The sequence below is a fragment of the Homarus americanus genome, unplaced genomic scaffold (assembly GCF_018991925.1).
Source record: "Homarus americanus isolate GMGI-L3 unplaced genomic scaffold, GMGI_Hamer_2.0 scaffold20322, whole genome shotgun sequence".
Taxonomy (NCBI): Eukaryota; Metazoa; Arthropoda; class Malacostraca; order Decapoda; family Nephropidae; genus Homarus; species Homarus americanus.
Genome location: NW_024740482.1, coordinates 33239 through 56498, shown reverse-complemented (window position 1 = coordinate 56498; position 23260 = coordinate 33239). Strand labels below are relative to the sequence as shown.

At 47.7% G+C, this 23260-nt stretch overlaps 1 protein-coding gene across 3 annotated transcripts in view; it reads right to left on the bottom strand.

The window, feature by feature from the left end:
• LOC121875452 (orexin receptor type 2-like) overlaps positions 1-23260 on the bottom strand; it is a 52877-nt gene that overhangs the window by 19936 nt on the left and 9681 nt on the right. The window contains exon 1 of one of the 3 annotated variants that reach the window (XM_042380012.1): positions 6852-6870. The exons of the other annotated variants lie outside the window; for them this stretch is intronic. The gene's annotated coding sequence lies outside the window, so the exon portion shown is untranslated. Of the gene's footprint in view, positions 1-6851; positions 6871-23260 lie in introns of those variants that run through there. 3 annotated transcript variants of the gene reach the window in all.

The following is a 23260-nucleotide window of genomic DNA, read 5'->3' as shown; positions in this document are numbered from 1 at the left end:
GCGGAGGTGATCTCCGAACAGAAGCAGCAGCCCAGAAGTTATGTTACAGCCTGGATGAGATGTCGACTGTTCTTCTCTCTCCTTAGGTCGGCTTTGCTCTTCCTCAGGGGAACGAGAGCATCGGCCCCAAAACCGACAACAGTTGCAGATATTGACTGAGGCAACAGTCACTGAATGCCGCATAGATCTGCGGCTCAACGAACTCAACACAGCTAGGATAGCTACTTGTGTATTAGGATATTTAATATTAAGGTAATAAAATGGTGGCGAAGGTGTGGCTATTGGGGGAGGCTGGAGGCCACGTTTGTTTGTTGTAGTGGTGGTGATGGTAGTGGTGGTGATGGTAGTAGTAGTGGTGATGGTAGTGGTGGTGGTGGTGGTGGTGGTGGTGGTAGTGGTGGTGGTGGTGGCGGTGATGTGAGTAAAGCCTAACTCCAGATCATTAATCTAGCTCCACCTCCCTCCCTCCCTCCCTCCATTCATCTATCTCTCCCTCCCTCCCACCCTCCCTTCCTCCCTCCCTCCCTCCTCCATCCTCCCCCACCCTGCAACCACTCTCATCCCTTTGTTAGGTCAGCCTGTGTCAGGTCAGTACTTGTTTAAGACTCTGCAGGAACCCAGTACAGTGTTGGGGTTTTGAACATAAAAAAGTTATATGACCAAACAAACTTGACCCATACCCTTTATGATCCAATCTGGAAGATTGAAGCACCCCAGCTGAGTTCCACCCTAGACCCAACCAAACCAAACCAAACCAAACCAAACCAAACCAAACCAAACCAAACCAAACCAAACCAAACCAAACCAAACCAAACCAAACCAAACCAAACCAAAACCAAAACCTAAACCAAAACCAAACCAAACCAAACCAAACCAAACAGCCAAACCAAACCAAACCAAACCAAACCAAACCAAACCAAACCAAACCAAACCAAACCAAACCAAACCAAACCAAACCAAACTAAACTAAACTAAACTAAACTAAACTAAACTAAACTAAACTAAACTAAACTAAACTAAACCTAACCTAACCTACATCTCAAATAATGGTTCCTTCTCAATATTGCTTCAAATGATGCAACATTGATCAGGCGAGGCAAGGAGGAGGAGCCACCACTACAACTCAATATTCAGCCTCAAGTAGTGTTAAGGGAGGTTGTTGCAACACTGTGGTAGTTGACGCCAGAGGGAGTTACTCAGTTGAACACAGACAGGACAGTAAAGAGGGCTGTAATGGCTGTCTGCTATTTCCTCCTGAGAGATGGGCTGTGGGCTGGGTTGCTGTGGGCTGTGTTGCTGTGGGCTGGGTTGCTGTGGACTGGGTTACTGTGGGCTGGGTTGCTGTGGGCTGTGTTGCTGTGGGCTGGGTTGCTGTGGGCTGGGTTGCTGTGTGTTGCTGTGGGCTGGGTTGCTGTGGGCTGTGTTGCTGTGGGCTGGGTTGCTGTGGGCTGGGTTGCTGTGGGCTGGGTTGCTGTGTGTTGCTGTGGGCTGTGTTGCTGTGGGCTAGGTTGCTATATCTGTATGCTGTGTGTTATATGTTGTGTGGGCTGTGTTGTTGTTGGTGGTGCTGTGTTGTGTTGCTGTGGGCTGGGTTGCTGTGTGTTGCTGTGGGCTGTGTTGCTGTGGGCTAGGTTGCTATATCTGTATGCTGTGTGTTATATGTTGTGTGGGCTGTGTTGTTGTGGTGCTGTGTTGTGTTGCTGTGGGCTGGGTTGCTGTGGGCTGGGTTGCTGTGGGCTGTGTTGCTGTGGGCTGGGTCGCTGTGTGTTGCTGTGGGCTGGGTTGCTGTGGGCTGGGTTGTGTTGCTGTGTGCTGTGATCTTGTTATGTGAGGCTGAAGCAAGGTGACCATCACAGGGCTGCGGTGGTGACGAGAGGTTTAACACAGTGTCTCTGTACACAGACATGGTGAATTAACAAGATGTTTCCTGAGGTCAATGTCCATAATACTTCCTCCATCTCCCCGGGTCTTGTGGTCAGTTATGTCTCTCTGGTAAATGCCCTTTACCCTGGCGGCCATCTTGTCTGTTTATTTTCTCCGGGAAGTAATTTCCCGACTTTTCCCAAATTAATTTTCACGGCAGACTACTGAGGAAGCACCTCATCACTCACCTCAGGAGAGTTTCACCGACCTTTTGTGAGGAGAGTCGCACCAGCTTTACTGTGCATACAAAACATGTGTAAATGTATGTATACACATGTGTGCGCCTAAAGTGCGTTGTAAATGCGTGTATGAGTATATGTACGCATACACATATGTGCACGAGTATGTGTTGATGTATGTGGTAGAAGGAACAAGTGTGGGTCGTCTCGGACAGCTGATGATACAGGCATTATGTTCCCCGGGTGAAGGTCTCCTCAGAGGCTGTGTTTGTATCAGCCAGCAGTACAGTCACGCCTTGTTGCCTCCACCTCTGGGAACACACTGCCTTCCTCTCTAATCACTTCCTAACTACTCGGTAGTCTCTTCCTTCGATAATTATCAATAGTATTTGTGTTAATTTTCACTTAAGAAACAACCTCGATCATGAAGGTAGATAGAGAATAACACAGGCTATTAACCTAACCTAACCTAACCTAACCTAAGCTAAGCTAAGCTAACCTAACCTTGGTCATTATTCATATCTTCCTCCACAGTCTATAAGAGGCACCAGTAGCTAACTCTCTTCACCAGGACTACGAGGTTCCAATCTAATCAAGTCATACTATTAAGATTAGGAGCCATTAGGATCCAAGGCCCCAAATCTCAATAACAGGAAGTGAGATTAGGTTGGAGGAGGCCCCCCCCCCTCCCCTTCTCTCTGACACAGTAACCTCGAGGCTCAAGTTACAACTCGACCGTCTTGAGATAACCTACTACTCATCTTCTTCATTCACTTCAATCTCGAGGTACTGCCAATAATCCTCTAACCTAACCAAAATTACCCCCACCCACCACCCCACCCACTTACCCCCACCCCCACCACCACTTTACCCCCACCCACCACCCACTTTACCCCACCCACCCCTTTACCCCCACCCCCACCACCACTTTGCCCCACCCACCACCCACTTCCCCACCCACCACCACTTTACCCCCACCCACCCACTTTCCCCACCCACCACCCCTTTACCCCCCCCACCCCCACCACCCACTTTACCCCCACCCACCACTTTACCCCACCACCCACTTACCCCCACCCCCACCACCCTTTACCCCACCACCCTTTACCCACCACCACTTACCTCCACCCACCACCCACTTTACCCCACCCACCCACCACTTTACCCCCACCCACCCACTTTACCCCACCCACCACCTCCCCACCCACCCACCCTCCACCCACATATATAAAGTTTCATCTACAATCGTTACTAATGATGCCCATTGAGTGAGTGTGGCCGTTCTGCCCCAGCGTCGACTATTGATGGGAGAAGAAGAAGGTGAGGCGATGTAGAGAGAGAGAGAAACCAATCAACCAGCCAGTCAGCCGCCAGCCACTCAGTCACCAACCAATCAACCAGCCAGTCAGCCAATCAGGCAGTCAGTTCACGTCTCACCTGATTATCTCAAGTCATCACCATAATCTGTGTTGTTGTGATGATGTTATTCAGGTGGACGTGGGGGGGGGGGTGTATGAGGGGTGTGGCGTGAGGTGTGGGCGTGTATATGAGGGGTGTGGGCGTGTATATGAGGGGGGTGGGCGTGTATATATGAGGGGGTGTGGGCGTGTATATGAGGTGTGGGCGTGTATGAGGATGTGGGCGTGTATATGAGGGGGTGTGGGCGTGTATATGAGGGTGTGGGCGTGTACAGTACATGGGAGGACGTGTGTTTGTGGAGGTTGCAGGATCTGTGTGTGTGTGTGTGTGTGTGTGTGTGTGTGTTTATTTTATTGGGCACTCCCTACATCCTTGTGTAGGTGAAGGGCAGGCGTTTACAGTGCCCAACAAGGAAGCATGCTAAGTTCATGCTTCCTTTATGTCTCATGAGTTAAGGCGGCTAGAAGCCTGAAGGAGTCAAGGGCGTGGGGGAAGATACGGGAAACCCTCATGACCTCTTGACGGAACCGATTAGTTGACCTTTTGACGGTACCTCCCCCGCCGCCCTACTTGACGTGGATGACCCTGAGATATATTTTATTGGCACCTGGCTCTTGGCACCCTGGCTCTCTGGCTCTCTGGCACCCTGGCACTCCTGGCTCTCTGGCACCTGGCTCTCTCTGGCACCCTGGCTCTCTGGCACCCTGGCTCTCTGGCACCGGCCCTGGCCTGGCTCTCTGGCACCCTGGCTCTCTGGCACCCTGGCTCTCTGGCACCCTGGCTCTCTGGCACCCTGGCTCTCTGGCACCCCTGGCTCTGGCACCTGGCTTGGCACCCTGGCTCTCTGGCCCTGGCACCCTGGCTCTCTGGCACCCTGGCTCTCTGGCACCCTGGCTCTCTGGCACCCTGGCACTATGATCCACCAACCTTCACTCAGGATGTATTCCACGCAAGACCTTTCTTGTTATTCACGTGTAGTTTAATTCATCTCACCTGTGGGTAGGTGGAGGTGTGGGTAGGTGGAGGTGGGTAGGTGGAGGTGTGGGCAGGTGGAGGTGTGGTGGAGTGGAGGTGTGGGTGGAGTGGAGGTGGGCAGGTGGAGGTGTGGGCAGGTGGAGGTGTGGAGGTGGAGGTGTGTGGGTAGGTGGAGTGTGGGCAGGTGGAGGTGTGTGGGTAGGTGGAGGTGTGGGTAGGTGGAGGTGTGGGCAGGTGGAGGTGTGGGTAGTGGAGGTGTGGGTAGGTGGAGGTGTGGGCAGGTGGAGGTGTGGGGTAGGTGGAGGTGTGTGGAGAGTGTGGGCAGGTGGAGGTGTGGGTAGGTGGAGGTGTGGTAGGTGGAGGTGTGGGTAGGTGGAGGTGTGGGTAGGTGGAGGGTGTGTAGTGGTGGAGGTGTGGGTAGGTGGTGTGGGAGGTGGAGGTGTGGGTGGGTGGAGGTGTGGTGTGGGTGGAGGTGTGGGCAGGTGGAGGTGTGGGGTGGTGGAGGTGTGTGGGTGGGTGGAGGTGTGGGCAGGTGGAGGGTGTGGGTGGTGGAGGTGTGGGTGGGTGGGGTGGTGGGTGGATGTATTGGGTAGGTGGAGGTGTGGGTAGGTGGGGGTGTGGGTAGGTGGAGTGTGGGTAGGTGGATGAATAATCTCGGTGACTGGGTGAAGTGTGTGTAACTGTCATGGGTCAATCACAAAGACATCACAGTGGGCGGTGAGATTAATAATGGGGGCGGTTCTGACCTCTCCAAAGTGGGCGGTTCTGACCTCTCCAAAGTGGGCGGTCCTAAACTCTCCAAAGTGGGCGGTTCTGACCTCTCCAAAGTGGGTGGAACTTACAGATGTGGGTGACTAATGAGTTGTCCTGTGTACCTTAAGTGTGCAAGTCGTGGTTTAATTCTTCGTCTTCTGATCATTATCGTCCTCAAAGGGTTAAACCATCGTCCTCAAAGGGTTAAACCATCGTCCTCAAAGGGTTAAACCATCGTCCTCAAAGGGTTAAACCATCGTCCTCAAAGGGTTAAACCATCGTCCTCAAAGGTTAAAACCATCGTTAAAGGGTTAAACCACCACAAAGAGGCGCCATTAAGATTTCTTGTATACACTCAGAAACACTCACTCACTACCCACCTCCTAAATCGTCTCACACACACACACACACACACACTTAACTATTGCACTTGACGGCCTTCACAAGCTTATTAACAACCGCAAGAAAGCTATAGAAGTGTGTGTGTGTGTGTGTGTGTGTGTGTGTGTGTGTGTGTGTGTGTGTGTGTGTGAGGACAAAAGTTTAAGTTATAACCCCTTGAGTACTATTATGGTTTAACCCCTTGAGTACTATTATGGTTTAACCCCTTGAGTACTATTATGGTTTAACCCCTTGAGTACTATTATGGTTTAACCCCTTGAGTACTATTATGGTTTAACCCCTTGAGTACTATTATGGTTTAAATAATCTTTCACTTGTAGGTAACATATGCAGTTACCTTATTTAATTAAACCTGTATGATTTTATAAGACCAGGTAAGGTATAATGCCTCACTTACCTGTACAGTAATTAGCCTCAGTGATAACCGTAGACATTACATACATACATACATACATATACACATACATACATACATACACACATACATACATACATACATTAGAAATCTTTGGATCACCTGAAGATTAGCCCACCTGCCAGCTTACTTCACCTGAGGATTAAACACACACACATACACATACATACACACACATACACAAACATACACACATGCACATACACACACATACACTCAACAAAAGATATGCCAACTTATTTCGTTCAGTTAGACTCCAATAACTATCCATTATTATTATCCGACTGAATCACTGACGGAAAATATTCACTCGTCTTGGATTAATTATTCTCTTCACTTCCTTATTTTCTTTCTTTCGTTTCTCTTCTTTTTCTCTCGATTTATTTCTGATTATTACCTCACTTTTATCTCTCACTTGTGGTAGTGAGACACCCTCCCCTCCCTCGGGAACTACGCCTCCTGTTTCTCTCTTGGTGAGGAAGGAGGTGAGGAGGAATTTGGAGAGAGGAAGCTGAGAGGTGGGAGGAGAGGAGGAGGGTGAGGAGAGGAGGGTGAGGAGAGAGGGTGAGGGTGGAGGAGATGGTGAGGAGAGGAGGAGGTGAGAGGGAGAGGAGGGGTGAGGAGACTGGGAGGGGAAGGAGAAGGAACTGGGAGGGTGAGGAGAGGAGAGGGTGAGGAGAGGAGAGGGTGAGGAGATGGAGAGGAGAGGGTGAGGAGAGACTGAGAGATGAACCTTGCCTTTGTTATGATGTGATGTGGGGAGGAGAGATGCTCTCTACACTCACGTCCTTCACTGACCACTGCCTCCCACACACTGCTGGCTCACGCACTGGCTCTCACACACACACTGGCTCCCCACACACTGCTGGCTCACGCACTGGCTCTCCCACACACTGCTGGCTCACGCACTGGCTCTCACACACACACTGCCTCCTCACTGCTGGCTCACACACACACTGGCTCACACACACACTGGCTCACACACACACACTGGCTCACACACACACTGGCTCACACACACATAGGCGTGAATTTGTTTAAGGTGTAGAAGCTGTCGCCAACACAACAACCACACCCTAAGTTAACGAGCTGCATGGCCCGGTGTCAAGGAATAGTCCGAGCAGACCGGACAACTCCCTGGGTAGACAGAGGCAAATGGCGTAAAGAAACGTGCCCAGAGTTTCACCCTGCCCGGGGATCGAACCGGGTCAATTAGCTTGCGAGGCGAACATGCTGACCATTACACCACCGTACACACATACAACGGCCCCCACACACACACAGCCTGAGACGCCCATCACTCATTGACCTCCTACACACCACCTCTCTGCCCCCCTCCACACACTGCTCTTAACAACCGCATACTGTTCCTAGTACAACCACACACAACTCACACAACCTACCACCACGCCACTCCTCTGCTTTAAGGTAACTATGACCAGCACTAAACCTAACCTAACCTAACCTAACCTAACCTAACCTAACCTAGTCTAACCTAACCTAATCTAACCTAACTTGATTCTAAGATGGTAGTAGACTGGCTAATCTTTCACCCAGAACTAATCGCTATTCTTGATAACATAAACTGGAATTATCGAATCAATCACCCAATTGACTTCAGAGAGAGAGAGAGAGAGAGAGAGAGAGAGAAACAATAAAACGTAACAAATGAGATTAAACATTAAAAAAATAAACCTGGATTTTTTCGATTCAGAGAACAACAACAACAACAACAACAACAACAACAACAACAACAACAAAATAACTCCAGGCAGTAAAATATTGCAGGAACGTTTTAAAAGCTTAACCACCTCCCACAGTAAGCTTAAATCTTTAGGTCAATGGCTGGAAAGACGGTCAAGTGGCTAACAAGTTTGGTGAAGGAGTACAGAGGTATTACACTGTACACTGATCATCCTGCTAACTACACTCACGGATCAGTGTACTAGTAGCCTCCTTGGCCTCACCATTACACTGTACACTGAGGGGACTAGTTAACTACACGTACACAGCACAGATCACGTACACAGCTCACGTACATCACCCGGTAGTGTACACCCTGCCGACACGCCAGACTCTCCTCACCTTAACATCAAATTATTACCTGCCTAATTACTCACCTGCTGTGCCAAGAGCTTTAACTACTCAAGTCAAGGTAACGAGTCGCGGGTATCATCACAGCCTTTGAGTGTGTGTGTGTGTGTGTGTGTGTGTGTGTGTGTGTGTGTGTGTGTGTGTGTCAATAGGCCCCAAAGTAAACCTAACCTAACCTAATAGGATGTATGTCCGGCCCAGTGTTAATGAGCAGCCGTAAAGTAGGTCCGGTAGAGCCACATTAAGACAGGTAGGTGGAGTGATGAAGCTATGAGGTGCGACCTTCTTGGTGGGAAGGAGGGGGGAGGGGCCGAGGGTATGGATGACATGAAATATAATAAAATACCTTGTGTTTGATGCCAGGGGAGAGGGGGAGAGGGGAGGGAGGGGGTGGTGAAGAGAGGGAGGGGGATAAGCACCGTTACTGGGTCTAGGTGCTTCAACGGGTCTTAATTAGATTTAGGTTTATACAAGAGACAACGTTTAAACAGACCACAAGAACAGGGGTTATTGAGTCGATACAAAAGCGGTGTTATTTATAAGTGAGCCCTCAAGTGGTTGGTCCGCCCTAAGTGTTGGTCCGCCTCAAGTGGTTGGTCCTACCCACCTCTTTGTCTGTCTGTCTCCCCACCATTACCACCAACACTAGCACCACCACCAACACTAGCACCACCACCAACACTAGCACCACCACCAACACTAGCACCACCACCAACACTAGGCACCACCACCAACACTAGCACCACCACCAACACTAGCACCACCACCAACACCCACCACCACCAACACTAGCACCACCACCAACACTCTACCACCACCAACACTCTCACCACCACCAACACTAGCACCACCACCAACACTCTCACCACCACCAACACTATCACCACCACCAACACTCTCACCACCACCAACACTAGCACCACCACCACCACCACCACCACTTCCCCATTTGTAAGCAGGCAGGTACCCATCTACACCTGGGTCGACTGGGGGTGTCCTGAGCGTAAACCATCGACCTTTTGGACAGACTGTGAGAGCTGTGTCCACTCAGCCACTGCACATCAACAACCTTCCCCTACATTTGATCATCATTAATAGGATAAAACTGTATAATTGATCATATTTCATTAATGACTAATAATGAGTTTAGTGGTAGAGGCCGGGTCAGTGTTAGTAGTGTGTTATACTGTATTTTCTCTACTGAATAGTGTAGTTGTTGTTGTTACAGTATACAACACTCGCTTCTTGTTCTCACCCTCCACACGCCACTAGTCCACTCTCTCTTGCACTAACTTCATTACTAAGTGTATGCAAAGCCAACGCCGTATTCTCTGTACCAGGCGAGATCCGAACCCGAAACAAATTGTATAAGAGGGAGAGACGTTCCCACTAAGCCACGGTCTCCATTATGTGTGGTAACTCAATAACAAGTTGCCAGCACAGTATATTAGAGAAGCATCTGTTAAATCATGTACATTATCTCAATCTATTCTCCACGGCACTCTGATTGGTACAGTTATTGGTACAGTTATTGGTACAGTTATTGGTACAGTTATTGGTACAGTTATTGGCACAGTTATTGGCACTGTTCATATTTTCGAGAGTAATATTTTGCCAGTAATGTATTAACGAATTTGGTTATTTGATTATGTGTCCCGATGAACACACACACACACACACACACACACACACACACACACACACACACACACACACACACACCACACACATTAACAAATTAAAACGATAAATAATTCCTTAATATCATTCAGTTAATTTAGTCATTCGTTCGCTCAACTGACCAACACCTTCTCATATATTACTGATTAATTTGAATGATTTATTATTAATTAGTTTTAATGAGATATTTAAGAACTGTGTGTGTGTGTGTGTGTGTGTGTTAGAAAAGTGAAGGTGTGTACCGAGAAAAGATTCAGTCTGCAGTATACTGTATCCACACCGCCCCTAACTATCTGTCAGAGCCTAAGGGATCCACTCCTATAATAATAATAATAATAATAATAATAATAATAATAATAATAATAATAATAATAATAATAATAATAATAATAATAACTACCAACACCTACCTGGGAACCGATATTATTAATTAAAAAATTAACACCTTTAAAATCTGTGAAATATAATACCATCCCTGGGGCGGTTCAGTTGACTGGTACAGTGGCACCTCCATATAACGGACTTCTCTCTATATAACGGACTTCTCTCTATATAACGGATTTTCATCTCTATATTGCCCGCTATATGGAGGTTTCAATATATTTCTGGTAGTATCAATATTACGCCCCTCATTACAGCCACTACCTGTTGTAATGGGAGTTGATTATACAGCCAGACAGGTGCACTAAATCATTACCAATATGCTTACCGGTGGTAGTCTCTTTACCTGTGTGTGTGTGTGTGTGTGTGTGCTTTGTCTTGATGTGGGTTTGATGACATTATTATATATTATTATATTATTATTATTATTATTATTATTATTATTATTATTATTATTATTATTATATTATTATTATCCTCCTCCTTCTCCTCCACCTCCTCCTCCTCCTCCTCCTCCTCCTCATCATCATCATCATCATCATCATCATCATCATCTTCATCATCATCATCATCATCATCAAAGGCTCTAAATCTAGAATTCTATCAATGATTTTGTCAGTCTGCAACAAAGAGAGAGAGAGGTCTGGCACACGACCTTCAAGCGTCAATCTCACTTAATGTTAACAACCATCACACACACACACACACACACACACACACACACACACCACCGAGATGTTTGTTATAATCACCTGAGTTAATCTAAATACTCGTTAGGTTTATAGAGCTCTTAATTACCTATTACATTAATGATTAAATAATATTGGTAATGTTCCCATGTTGACCAAAGATGATTACAGAAACACAACACTGGTTAGATAACAACACAACTCAACACAACTCAACACAACTCAACACAATAACACAGCTCAACACAGCTCAACACAACACAGCTCAACTCAACACAACTCAACACAACACAGCTCAACACAACACAACCCAACACAACACAGCTCAACACAACACAGCTCGACACAGCTCAACACAACTCAACACAACTCAACACAACAACACAGCTCAACACAGCTCAACACAACTCAACACAACACACCAACACTCAGGCTTAGTCCTCGGTACACTAACTACACTGAACTACTAATTACCTTTACAAACATACTAACTAATGACTAAATAGCCAATAATTAATTAACTACCACCTGAGTATAATTAATAACTAATGTTTATTAATTCAAGAACAAGCTATGAGAGAGAACTGTGTGAAGGGCCTGTGTGTTGTGTAGTAAGGGGCGCTACTGGTTCGCTCAGCCACGCCCCAAACCTCAGGCATAGTACAGTATTGTGGTCAATTTGGTTTAGTCCTTATCTTACACAGAGTGACGTCTGATAAACCACAACAAACACTTAAAACTGTCAACAATCGTCAGAAAACTTGAATAAATGACATAAGAAACATAAGGACTAGTATTTACGCAGCGACTATCATTTGTTTTTCTTATCTTCTCAAGAACTTTTCGACGAATCAGTTTTCAGAGATGGATAACAGCACAGTAAGGATCGTAGCGGAAATATATAATGGATCAGTAAACTTAGCCTTTGTGATATATATTCCTCCACCTAGGAGAACCGTTTGTTGACGGTGAGTAACCCGGCACCTCTACCACGACACTATCACAATAACCGTCTCGCCCCCCCTAACGCTGGCACCTCCGGAACACAATCACCTACAGTGTCTATCTCATACTTCAAGTTGATGTATAATCACCGAGTAAACACGTTGTTGTTATGGCTTCCTGGCAACTGTACAATTAGAGGCTGTGTTTATAAATGTATTGCCATCTGTAGTTTAAGACATATCCACTAAAACGACTCATAATATCTTAATTATTTACTAAAGAAACAAGAGACTTTTTATCTCCTAATGACTGGACACGTGAGGCCAGACACTCAGACGGACACGTGTTATCTCCTTAAACATGTGAAAAAAATTGATCCATCTCTCCATCTGAAACTCAGTCAAGAGAAAAGTGATATATTTCTGGCGGCTGATGATTGTACTGCTCAGGGAGGGAAGAGCATCAACAGTTTATGGAGCCTCGGGTGTACCTCTACTGGCGCCGGGAGTAGGGCGTGGTGGTAGTGAGGAGTAATGGTGGTGGAAGCAGGTTGTGGTAGAGGGCCGGGCAGGTGGTGGTAGAGGTGTGGTGGGAGCAGGTTGAGGAGGGGTAGTGGGGGCAGGTCGGAGGTAGGGCAGGGGGCAGGTCGAGGTAGGGCGCTGTGTGTACAGGCAGGTGGAGGCGCTGTGTGTACAGGCAGGTGGAGGGCGCCGTGTGTACAGGCAGGTGGAGGCCGGGTGTACAGGCAGGTGGGAGGGCGCTGGCGTGTACAGGCAGGTGGAGGGGCGTGTACAGGCAGGTGGAGGGGGGCCGTGCGTACAGGCAGGAGGGGAGGGGCGCCGTGTGTACAGGCAGGTGGAGGGGCGCCGTGTACAGGCAGGTGGGAGGCGCGTGTGTACAGCCAGGTGGAGGGGCGCGTGTACAGGCAGGTGGAGGGGGCGCCGTGTGTACAGGCAGGTGGAGGGGCGCCGCGTACAGGCAGGTGGAGGGGCGCCGCGTGTACAGGCAGGTGGAGGGGCGCGTGTACAGGCAGGTGGAGGGGGCGCGTGTACAGGCAGGTGAGGGGCGCCGTGTGTGTACAGGCAGGTGGAGGGGGCCGTGTGTACAGGCAGGTGGAGGGGCGCGTGTGTACAGGCAGGTGAGGGGCGCCGTGTGTACAGGCAGGTGGAGGGGCGCTGCACTATCGTGCCTCAGAAGGTTAAGACAACAGGATGATCCAAGACGCACTTTACTGTGTCTCCTGTTGACTGTGTGGCCCACCATCCTATACCTGGCCACCATCCTATACCTGGCCACCATCCAATACCTGGCCACCATCCTTACCTGCCACCATCCAATACCTGGCCACCATCCAATACCTGGCCACCATCCTATACCTGGCCACCATCCATTACCTGGCCACCATCCAATACCTGGCCACCATCCTTTACCTGGCCACCACATCCTTCACCTGGCCACCATCCTTCACACCCCAACCACCACCATTACAACCAGCATCACCACCACCACACTACCACCATCACCACCACCACACTACCGCCATCACCACCACCACACTACCGCCATCACCACCACCACACTACCGCCATCACCACCACCACACTACCGCCATCACCACCACCACCACTACCGCCATCACCACCACCACACTCACCACATCACCACCACCACCACACTCACCACCATCACCACCACCACACTACCACATCACCACCACCACCACACTACCACCATCACCACCACCACACTACCATCACCACCCACCACACTACCGCCATCACCACCACCACACTACCACCATCACCACCCACCACACCACCACCCACCACCACACTCACATCACCACCACCACCACACTACCACCATCACCACCACCACACTACCGCCATCACCACCACCACCACACACTACCACCATCACCACACTACCGCCATCACCACCACCACCACACTACCACCATCACCACCACCACCACACTACCACATCACCACCACCACACTACCACCCATCACCACCACCACACTACCACCATCACCACCACCACACTACCACCATCACCACACTACCACCATCACCACACTACCACCATCACCACCACCACACTACCACATCACGACCACCACCACACCACCACCATCACCACCACCACACTACCACCATCACCACCACCACACTACCACCATCACCACACTACCACCATCACCACCACCACACCACCGCCATCACCACCACCACACCACTGCCATCACCACCACACCACACTACCACCATCACCACCACCACACACACCACCACCACACTACCGCCATCACCACCACCACCACACTACCACCATCACCACCACCACACTACCGCCATCACCACCACCACCACACTACCACCATCACCACACTACCGCCATCACCACCACCACCACACTACCCACCATCACCACCACCCACACTACCGCCATCACCACCACCACACTACCACCATCACCACCACCACACCACCACCATCACCACCACCACACTACCACCATCACCACACCACCACCATCACCACACTACCACCATCACCACCCACCACACTACCGCCATCACGACCACCACCACACTACCACCATCACCACCACCACACTACCACCATCACCACCACCACACCACCACCATCACCACACTACCACCATCACCACCACCACACCACCATCACGACCACCACACCACACTACCGCCATCACGACCACCACCACACTACCGCCATCACGACCACCACCACACTACCACCATCACCACCACCACACTACCACCATCACCACCACCACACTACCACCATCACCACACTACCACCATCACCACCACCACACTACCACCATCACGACCACCACCACACTACCGCCATCACGACCACCACCACACCACCGCCATCACGACCACCACCACACCACCACCATCACCACCACCACACTACCACCATCACCACCACCACACTACCACCCCATCACCACACTACCACCATCACCACCACCACACTACCATCACGACCACCACCACACTACCACCATCACCCACCCACCATCACTACCACCATCACCACCACCACACTACCACCATCACCACCACCACACTATCACCATCACCACCACCACACTATCACCATCACCACACTACCACCATCACCACCACAGCCAGATGCCGGCCGCTTCATCACTACCATGACCCCATGAAGCGATAATCGTCGACCGTCACACCACCGAGGTGCCATATTAGGGCCAACTTGTGGCATCTGGCACGCTTTCCTTATGACCAGGCACTAACCACACATAACCTAACCTAAATCAGTGACTCTTCGTCTCCCTAACTACACAAGACTTAAGCGGTGTTTACTGTAAGAAAATTGTAATATGTATGTCAATAAAGAGACCATAAAACACACACACACACACACACACACACACCCACACAAGGTTCAGGGAGTAATTAGCGGGACTTAATATTTATTCTGTCAACAAACCCAAGTATAATGGAGGAGGAAATTAGGGGGAGAGGGAGGGAGTGGGAGAGGTGTAATAAGCTGGGGTGTCTAATCTTCAGGTGATCCTTCCTTTTCTCTCCCACTGATTAATATTCAATGTTAGCCTAAAATTCTTGTCTGCCTCCAGTAAAAAAAGATCACAGGTGTAGTCTAATTAAGGCGGCCAGGTGACCCTCCATCCACGTGACCCCCAGGTGTAGGTGGTAATGGCTTCTTTATTAACGTCACCCACACACACATAATGTAATAGTCACAATACGATAATAATAATCATTGGTACTTACAGCAGCTCGGAGATAAGTGTTACTGATGCTAATACGGCAATTGTTATTCTTAGTTTGCACTGACGTCACAACTCCCATAATCCTTTCCGCTGTTTACCATCTTGTATGTATAGACACGTTGCATTATGGGAGTGTGTGGCGTCATGTGGAAACTAGGACTTGCTGTGTTTATCCGTATTGCTTATTTGTTCTCGCTATCACCTGGAGGTTCGGTTAGGTTATATTATATCACGTCGGGATTCGATTCATTAATCTGGGTTCAAGGATTTTGGGGGTTCAGATTCATGGATTCGGGTTGAAATATTCGGCTTCAGGTTCAAGTATTAGGGGTCCGGGTTCATGATCCGGGGTCTGGGTTCAAGGATCTGGGGTTCGTCCAAGGATCTGGGGTCTGGGTTCAAGGATTCGGGGTTCGGGTTCAAGTATTCGGGGTTCGAGTTCAAGGATCAGGTTCGGGAGTTCGAGATTCGTTCGGGTTCAAGGATTCGGGGTTCGGGTTCAAGGATTCGGGGTTCGGGTTCAAGGATTCGGGGTTCGGGTTCAAGGATTCGGGGTTCGGGTTCAAGGATTCGGGGTTCGGGTTCAAGGATTCGGGGTTCGGGTTCAAGGATTCGGGGTTCGGGTTCAAGGATTCAGGGTTCGGGTTCAAGGATTCGATGTAAAGCTTCAGGGACAGGCTTGGATACGGAGAATTCAATAGAGCGTCCCACACTCCTCCCACGTCAGCCAGATGTCCTTTACACACTGAGGTGATCCCTGGCTCTCTCTTCACCCATCGTGGTAGCCATAGGTGTACGGATGAAACACGACGGACAGTAACGTATAGACGGGAGACGACGGACAGTAACGTATAGACGGGGCGACGGACAGTAACGTATGGACGGGGAGACGACGGACAGTAACGTATGGACGGGGAGACGACGAACGGAAAGACAAACCAGAATAAACCTTTCCAAAACTTCCTTACAAATTTAGACTACATCAGCACTCTGGCCCCACAGCCCCCACCCCACAGCCCCACAAACCCCCACAAAGGCTCTGGAGAGAAGCTTTATTTACACGTATATTCAGACAAACTCACTAGAGAAAATAAATTACCTCAGATTACAGAGACTCGCTAAGGTCGCTGTGTTTATCTGGGAGTACAAAAGAAAATACGAGACTAGAATTTAGGTCTTTGGTTTAGTGAGCGGCTGGTTTATTTTGTGTGATGGTTTAGTGAGCGGCTGGTTTATTTTATGATGGTTTAGTGAGAGGTTGGTTTATTTTATGATGGTTTAGTGAGAGGCTGGTTTATTTTATGATGGTTTAGTGAGCGGCTGGTTTATTTTATGATGGTTTAGTGAGAGGCTGGTTTATTTTATGATGGTTTAGTGAGCGGCTGGTTTATTTTGTAGCTGATGGTTTAGTGAGGCAGCTGGTTTATTTTGTGATGTGGTTTAGTGAGAGGCTGGTTTATTTTGTGATGGTTTAGTGGGCAGCTGGTTTATTTTGTGTGATGGTTTAGTGAGGGAGGCTGGTTTTATTTTGTGTCTTGGTTTAGTGAGGAAGCTGGTTTATTTTGTGATGGTTTAGTGAGGGGGCTGGTTTATTTTGTGTGATGGTTTAGTGAGAGGCTGGTTTATTTTGTGATGGTTTAGTGAGCGGCTGGTTTATTTTATGATGGTTTAGTGAGGGGCTGGTTTATTTTGTGATGGTTTAGTGAGCGGCTGGTTTATTTTGTGTGATGGTTTAGTGAGAGGCTGGTTTATTTTGTGATGGTTTAGTGAGAGGCTGGTTTATTTTGTGATGTGGTTTTGGTAGGCTGGTTTATTTTGTGATGGTTTAGTGAGCGGCTGGTTTATTTTATGATGGTTTAGTGAGGGGCTGGTTTATTTTGTGATGGTTTAGTGAGCGGCTGGTTTATTTTGTGTGATGGTTTAGTGAGAGGCTGGTTTATTTTGTGTCTTGGTTTTATTTCACTCTCTTTTCTCAGTTAAAGTAAAAAGTAATACAGTACCTCACAATAGTAGCCAGACTAAGGAGGCAAGATAAACCTTCCACACTGTTGCCACATCTCACACAACGCTCCAGACACTGTACCAGGTGTAAGTGGAGGCGACTTAATCTGTCCTTAAGTATAAGTAACATTCAGTTGGTATCTTAAGTGCATGTAAAGTCTAAGTAACACTGAGACTCTACCTTAACGACGGCTTTTACACCTGGACATGTAATTAGTCTGTTAATCACTTGGACAGGTAGATTGCTTCGTACCTGTGACTAAAACTAATTAACACCTTTAGTTGATTATCTTTCGCAATAATTGATTAATATACACAACAGGTAGATTACTGACGTTAATCTATGCGTGCTTTCTTGAGTCCATCCATGCGTCAATCAATGCGTCAATTTATCCGTCTCACAATTCGCCAATACATCCGTCTGTCAATGCGTCAATCTATGCGTCTGTCAATGCGTCAATACATCCGTCTGTCAATTCGTCAATCTATGCGTATGTCCATGCGTCAATCTATGCGTCTATCATTGTATTATTTCTCCTTATTTTTAATGCGTTCTTCGTCTCCTTCCTGCCATTTCGTTCTCCTCGCCATACACCCGCCATGCATTATATACGCACGCCGCCATAACGCGTGCCGCCATTTGTGGCTGCCGTGCCGCCCCGAAACACTCACTCCAGCAGTTCTCTCACCTCTACCATCTCTCTCACTCTCTCTCTCTCCATGGCAGATGCAGTGAGCCCACCCACCTGGTTTTTTTTTAGGTGGGGGGGGGGAGGATGCTGTTCACCTGACACACCTACCCTCACCTGGGAGCATCAGCGTTGGTCGTCATCAATAGTAACGAGTGACAGTATCCCTCGGCTTGGTGGCTCCCAGGGCGCCCGTTCAAGGAGACCAGAAGTGTCCGGTCCAAATCCTAGCCGAGGTTTTCTATTGCAGTGAAACCTCGATATAACGGACTTTCATCTCTATATACTTCGTTAAATTGAGGTTTTACATCTAATGGACACTTGATATAACGGACCTTCATCTCTATACAATCCGTTAGATGGTTTAACCCTTTGAGGACGATGGTTTAACCCTTTGAGGACGATGGTTTAACCCTTTGAGGACGATGGTTTAACCCTTTGAGGACGATGGTTTAACCCTTTGAGGACGATGGTTTAACCCTTTGAGGACGGTGGTTTAACCCTTTGAGGACGATGGTTTAACCCTTTGAGGACGATGGTTTAACCCTTTGAGGACGGTGGTTTAACCCTTTCATCCTCAAAGGGTTAGATAAAATTACTCTTTATTTGTCTAATTTTTCAATCTTTCTTATTTTAACCCAGCATTATTTTTTTTAACTTTTGATTCCTGCGTCAATATTCCATCCGACACGACACGTCAGGCAACACGAGGCTTGGATGAGAATTTTGATATATATTTCTTTCTGATTCAATAAAAACTACAGGTGAGAGCAGACAGGTGTTAAGAGTCTAATCAATTTACAGAGGCGTCACATCTCTCTGGCCAGGTGAGGTGGTAACTGAAGCAGGGGTGAGGGGGTGATGGGTGGGGGTTAGGTTAGGTTAGGAAGACAAAGGTTCCACAGACTGAAATTTCAACCTAAAAGTGTTAATTAATGACCCTCAACAGTAGCTCATTAACCACAGGTGAATGATTAACGCTGAGCCGTGCCAACACCTCCAACTTGAGGGTATATAAACTCTTAATAAATGTTTCCTGTTGGTTAATGTTGGTTAATGAGCCTTGGTAACTCGCCAACATGAGCTAAAAGTCTTCACCAACTTCACTTCTCAACAAAAAAAATATAATATCAGTATCACGTGAAGCTTAGACACCCAACTAAGCTTATTTCACATGATTAATACTGTATACCTCTGGGGTAGGTCAGGTCAGGTTAGGTTAGGTTAGGTTATTTCATTAATATTGTTTACTATATACCAGGTAAACTCCGTAACACTCAGGTAACACACAGGTAACATTCAGGTAACACTCAGGTTAACACTCAGGTTAACACACAGGTAACACTCAGGTAACACTCAGGTAACACACAGGTACTACACAGGTAACACGTCATTAACTAAATACTGTACACCTCTTGGCTACTAATTAATTAACCATTACAATATTACTCTGTTATTATTTCAACACAAATATCAAATGATCATCTCCAGGTAATATTTAAACTCGATATTGTTTTTTTTAACGATAAATTTGACAATTTATCGTAATGTATCGTAATATATCGTTCAGTATCGTTCAGTATCTTATTAATTTCATTGGAATTTTTTTTATAGATATCGTTAAGAAATTCGACCTTATTTTTAGTATCTGATAATAAGAAAAAATACGACTCAAAAATGCGTATCTAATTACAGTATTATTTTATGTATTACTGTATTTTGTATGTGAAGAATACAGACATGAAGAGATGACAGATAGGTAGACGCACACACGTACACACACATAGACAGACAGACAGACAGACAGACACAGAAGGTCTCTCCCAGGAAGGTAATAACGTTAGGCCGAGCCCTCCATCATCAGCCTCCGTGATGGTGTAGCTGCGACATCTGGTTCTCAGTGTCAGCTGGGATCCTGACACGAGCCTTAGCTGACGTCGGGGTCCTAGGAAGGGGAGTATCAGCTGGGGTCTATATACGAGTCCTAGCTGACGTCGGGGTCCTACGAGGGGGGTGGGAGTGTCAGCTGGGGTCCTAGGAGGGGGAGGTGGGGAGGCTCTCTGGCTGAATCAACCAAATAATTCCAGTAATAATCTTGTTTATGTGGTGTTATTATTACCTGTGTCGGATTACCTGGACACACACACACACACACACACACACACAGGAGGCACAGGCACACGACACTGACAGATAAGAGTAAATAACACAGGGATATGACACTGCCAACACACAGCACATTACTTCACCATTATTCAGAGTCACGAGGTAATGTAAACAACTCACTGATCTGTTTCTAAGTGATCACAAACCCGACTCCGAATCTCAGTGAACCCTGATGAGCTCTGAGTGTGTGTACATGAACCCTGATGAGCTCTGAGTGTGTGTACATGAACCCTGATGAGCTCTGAGTGTGTGTACATGAACCCTGATGAGCTCTGAGTGTGTGTACATGAACCCTGATGAGCTCTGAGTGTGTGTACATGAACCCTGATGAGCTCTGAGTGTGTGTACATGAACCCTGATGAGCTCTGAGTGTGTGTACATGAACCCTAATGAGCTCTGAGTGTGTGTACATGAACCCTGATGAACCCTAGCGTGTGTACATGAACCGTGATGAGTTTGAGTGTGAAGATGAACCCTGGAGAGTCTTACGTATGAACCGATATCTTGAGTGTGTGTACATGAACCCTGATGAGTTTTGAGGTATGATGAACCCTGATGAGCTCTGAGTGTGTGTACATGAACCCTAAGGAGTTTGAGTGTGTGCATGATGAACCCTGATGAGCTCTTGGAGTGTGTACATGAACCCCATGAGCTCTGAGTGTGTGTACATGAACCCTGATGAGCTCTGAGTGTGTGTACATGAACCCTGATGAGCTCTGAGTGTGTGTACATGAACCCTGATGAGCTCTGAGTGTGTGTACATGAACCCTGATGAGCTCTGAGTGTGTGTACATGAACCCTGATGAGCTCTGAGTGTGTGTACATGAACCCTGATGAACCCTAGCGTGTGTACATGATCCGTGATGAACCATACTATGTGTACATGAACCCGAGCGTGTGTACATGAAACGCCTGGTGTATATTGTATATAGAATAATGTATTTTCAATTACAATAACAAATTAATATTCAACTCAATTATTACATATGCAAATTAGAGGCAATTAATCAAAGGCAATGTATTATCTTGTTAGGGTAAAGTTGTGTGTGTGTGTGTGTGTGTGTGTGTGTGTGTGTGAGTGTGAGTGTGTGTAGATCAACAAGACTTATCAACTCACTAAACACTAACTCATCATGTGACTCAACACATGTACCAAGACTCAGAGCGACTCATTATAACTCACACACAGCAGGTGAGTCTCCCTGTGAGCGGTGGTGACACTTGGCTGGGAGTTGTTTAGTAAGTGACGAGCTCAGAGGCAAACACTTCCAGCAACTGAGGTTATGTATCACCCTCACCCCCTCACCTCCCTCCACAGGACCAACAAGCAATACCCTGGAGACACGTTGGCACACACACACACACCACAGTCATGATTTGAAAACTTGAAGGAAGAAACACAATTGTAGTGACCCCACACACCTTCAGCAGCCACAATGGACCTTGATTATTGCATTCACTAGATGTGGCTGCCGGGGTGAGCAGTGTGTGTGTGATGAAAGACACCGACAGACTCGTATAGTATCTTTATCCATCTATCTCTCTCTCTCTCTCTCTGCAGCACAGGGCTTGACACAGGTGTAAGAGTCATAACAGGTGTTGGTGAAACGTCATACACCTGTCAGAAGAGTGTAAACAAAACAGCAGCCTCACTCTTCATACTGTGTCTACCCGTCTGTCTGGCTGATGCTTTCCAGGTATACTATGTTGTTGTGATGGTACCCCCTGTCCTTGTCTGTCTGTGTATTTGACTGTCTAAATTTATGGCTATCTGTCTCTCTGTCTCTCTGAATTTGTTTGTCTATTTTAATGTCTATCTATCTATCGATCTATCTATCTATCTATCTAGGTCAGTTGAGGTCAAGTCTGGGATTTACAGGTCATGTTTACTCAAGTTAGGTCAGGGTCAAGGAGTTATAGGTCAGGGTCAGGGAGTTATAGGTCAGGTCAGGGAGTTATAGGTCAGGTCAAGGTGTTATAGGTCAGGTCAGGAGCAGGTCAGGCCAGAGAGTTATAGGTCAGCCAAGGAGCAGGTCAGGCTGGCAGAGCAGGCTGTGTCAGGGAGGTCAGGCCAGAGAGCAGGCTGGGGCTGGGGAGTAGGCCAGGCCAAGGAGCAGGTCAGGTCAGGGAGCAGGTCAGGCCAGGAGAGTTATAGGTCAGGTCAAGGAGCAGGCTGTGTCAGAACACAGAGAGCAGGCAATGTTATAGGTCAGGCCAGGGAGCAGTAGGTCAGGCCAAGGAGCAGATCAGGCCAGGGAAAGCAGCAGGTCAGGCCAGGAGCAGGTCAGGCTGGCGGGAAAGCAGGTCAGGTCAAGGAAAGCAGGTCAGGTCAGAGAGTTATAGGTCAGGTCACGTTAAGTCGGGCCAGATCCGGGAGATAATGACCATCGCTGGCGGGTCTTTCAGTCAAGCTCGGTGTTGCTGACATCACGAACAACAACAACAACAAAACGAAACAGACGAATAGCGATAAAAAATGACGAATAACGACAAAAAACAACGAATAACGACAAAAAACAACGAATAACGACAAAAAACAACGAATAACGACAAAAACGACAACTAGCCTCTACTGACAAGAAAATATATCCCCTGACCTTATTTTCCATCTACCATGACATTACACAACAAAACTCCCACACAAGGAAAATAATGGAAACAATTATCTTCAAGTTTGTTTATACTGGAGGGGAGGTCGTCCCTTCATCCGATACCTGCCTGAAGGAGGTACTTGTGTCCCTCCCTCTAAGTAC